This window comes from Akanthomyces muscarius, chromosome 3 (genome assembly GCF_028009165.1).
Source record: "Akanthomyces muscarius strain Ve6 chromosome 3, whole genome shotgun sequence".
NCBI classification, from domain to species: domain Eukaryota; kingdom Fungi; phylum Ascomycota; class Sordariomycetes; order Hypocreales; family Cordycipitaceae; genus Akanthomyces; species Akanthomyces muscarius.
This window is the reverse complement of record NC_079243.1, coordinates 5,105,784-5,111,783: the sequence shown is the minus strand read 5'-3', so window position 1 is coordinate 5,111,783 and position 6,000 is coordinate 5,105,784.

The following is a 6,000-nucleotide window of genomic DNA, read 5'->3' as shown; positions in this document are numbered from 1 at the left end:
ATTCGACGCCCATAACCGTCGACAGTAGGTGTGAATGGGTTGACTATGGCCTGGTGAAGAAAGGCCGAGAGGCGGAGGGCCAGGGCGCGAGCTTCCGGACTACAAAATCACGGGGCGTGGTGTTTTCGCTCGTGGTGGCTCTCGTGGCTTACATGGTATAAATGAAAGTGGATCCATCATAGTTAGGTCGTTGACGGAGCCCGCTCGTAGCGGCCCTGTACAACGACTACGAGCTGCCCTGTCTAGACTAGGAAGTAATACTACATACACATTCTAAAACCACTATTACTTCCCGGTAGAATAAGTCTTCTATCATACTCCTCACTTCTTCTTCATGACATCTTCCTGTGACCCATTTTGGGGTGAGATTTATTCACGATGCACCGAGATTCTGCGCCTGCATGGCGTGACACCAGCTCAGCAATCCACGCTTCCTCTTTTTCCACAGGCAAGAAACAACAATACTTCACGCCGTCTTCAGAAAAGGGACAAGTACCGGCGTCTCCAAGGCAGCAGCCTTATAGACCAAGGTACGCCGCCAAGTCTTTCATGGAGACTGGCACGTCACGCGTCATGCACGCCGCCAATAAAATATCATAGTGCTCGCACATAATGCAAACAAATTGGTTGGTTCTACCCTAATCGGCGCTAGCTGATGGTCGTCCAGACTTTATTGTAAGCCACTACGCCCATTTGCCTAAACCCACTTGCCTGAAATGTCAAGCTTACCTCTCTAGCCAGATAGACCAGACTTCACACTGGCGAAGCCAGGCAGTCTCTTGATGGCCCTCGACTAAAGCAGAGTTACTCGGGCGCTGGAGGAACGCCCCCAATACACTCGTCCTCTCCATCACCGTCCGGGTCCGGAGTGTTGCAAATAGACTTGTAGCTCGGATGTTGCTGATCCATTGGCTTCATCACTCCATCTTGCCACTCGTACCCTAGTATTGTTAGTATGAGCGTATAGAAAAGAGCATGAAGAATAAACAAGGACAAGAAAACGGAACGTACGCAGTGCCCACAGAGCAGAAGCCTCGCCGTCGACGAGGTAGGGCGAAATGCTGCACTTGTCTGTGAGAGTTTCGACATCGCCCTTGCAAGCCGGCACGCTTCCGCCTTTTCCGACAATCTGCAGTTCTGACTTCTTCTTGGAGATGGTGCCACAGCTTTCGATCAGTTTTGGGAAGAAGACCCATCGCGTCCACATCTCTGGGTCGGCCGCTGGATCAGCTGTGCGCTCGATGGACTCCATTTTAGCGGAACCATGGCTCCCTATACGCTGATAGTTAGTATGAAGCCCTCATCATGATTCGATAGGGGAGAAAGGCAGACTGACACTCATATGTAACACCTGCTCCGAACACTTCCTTGACCACACCTTCGAGACCGGCGGAGAAGCCTTGGCTGATAGACGTCTCTTTGCCCTTGGTCAAGGCCAGTGCCTGGCCTGGCGGCTGCGACTCTCCGGCCTCGCCAGGTGCCCGTGTCTCTGGTCCAAGCAGGCCGGTACGTTTCTGCTCGCAGAAGGTCTGGCACGAGTTCATGTTGGGCCGAATCGGACCGCAGGATCCGTCTTCGTTTAGCGTGATGCCCTCGGGCCTGGGACAATCGGTGCGCGACTTTCCAAAAAAGCTGACCGGGCAATCTGTTGCGGTCTCGTCGGCCCGGGCACCGAGAGGGCTGTCGCCCACAAACTCGAGCCAGCTTCCTCTGCCGCGTTTTCTCACCGAGCCTGGCGTGTCAGGTGGGTTCTTGCCGCCAGGTGGCTTGATGTTGATGCCGGCAAAGATCCCGTACGCGGCAAAGGTGAGGTTGTTGACCACGTGCACACCTGTGAACGTCCCAAGCTTGTTGCAGTCCTTGAATAGCTGGGCGATGCCACGCTTCACCTCACCCTGGGTAATAGTGCGGTTACGCGCGCTGCCGTTGCAGATGGACATGATGGTGGTGTTATGGCGCTTGTACGCGCATTCATTCATGGCCATGGGCAGTCCCGCTGGGGTAGCGGCCAGGTTCTCCTCCAAGAATCGACCGGCTTCATTGAGATCCTTCTGCTCCAGACTGTCGCTTGTAAGTTTGCATAACCGATTTTGTATCTGCTAGACGCTTGAAAATAACGCACCCTCTGTCTGCATAGCATTCGCTGTAAGAGTCGCTGTGGCGTGGTTCTGCAACAGAGCCACATACGACGGAGCTAAGTCCAAGAAGGACGAGAAAACCACGCATTTTAAGACCAAACAGGAGCGTTCGGTAGGAGAAATGCTATTACGCTGCTGATATGAAAGAGAAGCATAAGGGATTCCTCGTCTCTAGGTCAGCGCGGCGAGTATTTATACCTAGCTTTCACGATACTGTTGGCCTCTAATCGTATGTTGACAGCTATGAACCATTTCACTAACCTGATCTGTGTACTTACGCAGGAAAAAGTACCATGCTGACGGAGCATGCATGACTATATTTCGCGCGGTGGCTTTATGCAGCGGAAAGGCGTCGCCATCGTCGATTATTATGGTCATCTTGCAGGTTCTTTATCCCCGTCGTCGCTCGCGTAGTAGTATAAGCCACGTACACTGGGCCGGCTGGGGTTTTAGAGCGTACTCTACGGTGAGGTGGATCGTGGCAAGGCTGCTGGGATGGAGATGAACTTCGAGGACTTTCTTCGTGATCTGTGCTATTGGTGTACCTTGGCGCCACCAATGCGGCGCTAATGCCGCCAAGGCTCAGAATTTGTGTGAAGTGTGACCGTTGCCAGAGTGCGCTAGGCTGCGCAGCCTGATTTGGACCCATGGCGGCGTCCAGGAGGAGCAAGCCTGGCGGAGGCCGCCATTTATAGCGTATGGGGCTGAACGAACATAGCTCCGTCCGCCGCTCCGATGGCATGTCACCCAAGGGCATGTTGTGAGGCCGCAACGAGCGACTGGTCTACTACTACTTTATATGCGCGTATCCACAATCTACGCTCTGCTAATTTGTCACTTGTTTGAGGATATAGCGGCTTGCTGTTAGATTCCCTTTCTTTCTTAATTTTCCGAATCAACTGGTAGTGATAGAGTGCCCGTTGGAAGCGGCCCTCTATGAAGGGTCTTAGCTGGACTTCGTTGTCAAGTCGATGGTTGGCATGATATTTGCTATGCTTGAGGCTTATGCTAAACCACGGCCTGCCTTACTACTCGTAACTCGAAACCCTGTCCAAGTAGTGAGCCATTCCCTGCGCACGTACCCTCCTAATTAGATCCACACGGAAGAATATTACGATTAAATGTGTTACCGTGGGCGGATACCTCTTGGCAGGAAGACAATAGTTAAGAGTCCATGGTTGACTTGCTTTACATCGCTCGCTGCACGCTGCGAAGGATATCCCGCCTCTACCCGGGGCCACAGTGGAAGTCAGGCCAAGTTCACACGCAAGTGCCAGAAGACTGGCAGCCTCTCCCACCTGTGTTGAGGAAGACCGCGTCTGAATCTAGTACGGTCGGCCAAATAAGGCGCAAGTGAGGACACCGAAGCAATAGCAGGCGGCGACATTGTCGACATCACGTCCCCGTCAAACTAAACAAGAACCAGGTTACCAGGGCCGTTTGGCCAATTTTCCTTGCTCACCGCCTAGATAGCGGCGAATTTTAAATGGTCAGCTATGGGTATGCCTTGACGAAAGAGCAGATCCAGGATGCCGAGGAGGAAATCTCGCGGGAGGAATCCACATACAGATTCGCTAGACAAGTGGACAGGCCATCCATCGGGCGTCAGTTAACCAACTAAACAAAAGCCCGACCAATATCGGCCTCTCGTCGACGTAAGGGTTCGTTGGTTCCAACATCAGCTTAGTCGACTGGTCTGGGCGAGGTCACGGCGGCAGCGTCGGCCGCGTCGGCCGCGTCGGTAGTCGCGACGCCTCATGAACTTGTCACGCGGGAGTAGCGGTACATGGAAGTAGTATTAGCAAATCGTATGTTCTTCGCTCTATAGACTTGCGTCACTATTGTCGCTTTCAGCACCGGCAGTGCTGTTCCCACTGCTGCGCTCTATGTCTTCGTCTTCGTCCGCGCTCTCGTCACCCTCGTGTAGAGCCCTATCGTCAACATATCTATACGTCTGAGGTGCTTCTGCTTGGTCTAGAAATTCGAAAAGTAGCCGATCATCACCTGACCCGTTATGCATGCTCTTGATTTCTTCTAAGAGTCTAAGTTTGGTGATAATCAGGCTCCGTTTACCTGAAGGGTCCTCAAAGAGCTGCTCAATAACGTTAACAAATTCTTGGAGACGGCATAGCTCACCACGGGCTTGGGCAGACGGCGGTTCGGTGAGCAGAGGCATGGCACCAACGGCAGCTCGGCTGGCGTGCCGCAGAAAATTCAGGACAGGTAGTGTGGGCAGGATCACGGTCGGCGTCGCCCCCCCATGCGGCGAACCACTCTCGACCGGCACCTCCCACAGCTGAAGGTCGATCGAATCCGGATCATTGAAGTTCCAGAAGCCAGATGGTGGACTCCCTGGCAAGCTCAAGTGCCGAGGTCCGGCCACCCGCAAGAGACATGCAAAGCACCTTTGAAGATCACCAGCCAGGCGCACCACCGTATCCAATGGTTGGCGAGCTACCCAGCCTGTTGTTATGGACAGTCCGCGCACCGCGCGGAAACTTTGGACGAGCTCTGCATTTCTATAGTGAAGCGCCTGATATGCTCTTTTCCACTTCGGTGAAAGAGGGAAAGCCGTTTTTTTAATCTAGACGTTCGCGTCTTAGTATAATGCTGAATCTACTCATGACCATCTACGTACCTCGAACGTGTCCGCTAAGTACCGGTATGGGTTAATGAGGGGAGCCCAGAATTGTATGCGAAAGAATGTTGGCAGATGGTTATAGCAGCAGCTCCGTCCGTGGCTTACGCTCATCTCTTTCGTCCGGTCTGGATTGAACATGACGGTGATGTAGCGACCGATGGTGTCCCGAAACAGGTTGCCAAATGGGACCGCGTCCGGGTGGCGCGCTGCGTTGTATAGATCGCGTAGTCGCTCGTAGAAGACCCGGAACGCGTTCCCGGCCCATGTCACTTTGTTCGGCGTCTCGAACAGTGTGTCGAACACATTTCTGCTCCATAGCTGCTCTTTGGGAGCCCGTTTTGCCATCCAGTTTGGTAGGCCCGTAGGGAGGTGTGGTGTGCTGTCCGGCGTCCCTGCGAGCTGCCGAATCTCCCACGCCTCGTCCAGAATATCCAGTATAGTATGCGGGGTGACCATGCGCCCAGTAGGAGTTTGAATGGACTCGAGAGCTGTCGCGAGCGAGTTTGGTCCATTGGGATACTTACGCCGTATTTGGCTGTTCTTTACTTGGTCGTATTCCTCCAATGCCTTACGCCAATACAGCAACAGCTTGCTCAGCATGTGGAGCCCGTATTCTCTTGCCACCTCCTGCGCTGCAATGTGAACCGCCGTTTTTTCGTCCGTTATGGCTATGTGTAAGCTGGCTCGGTCGTGTTCGCGTAGATGTGCTGCTTTGAGCATTAGGTCTTCGATGATGTACGCAGCCGACACGTTACTACACGCAAAAGCCCGGACACTAGACTGGGCTGCCCATTCCGGGTGCAGAGGATTGCGAGGTATGTACAATTGCAGCAGCTTCGGAATGGACAGGTGACCGTGCATCCAATCGAGCTGGTCTAGTCTGAGCCAGAGAAGGCCTAAGTCGCAGACCGTTTCGCGTAGGCCGAGTCCACGTCGTGTGTACTGGACACGCCGTCCATCTTTGATCTGCTTCAACTGCCATTGGTTCTCCCATATCCATTTGTCGGCGAAGTAGTCCCTATCGCTATTTAAGGACGACACGAGCAGTCGCAGGAAAAGCTCGGCGGTATAGAAGCACACGAGTGACCGTGAGCTCCGCTTGGCATGGGAAGATGCCTCGTCTTTCTCGCCGCTGTTAGCGAAAATATAGTCGAGTGGTTTGACAAACCGGCGCGCCATGGTGCAGACAAAGTCATTCACGTCTGCTGTTGGCAACACCCA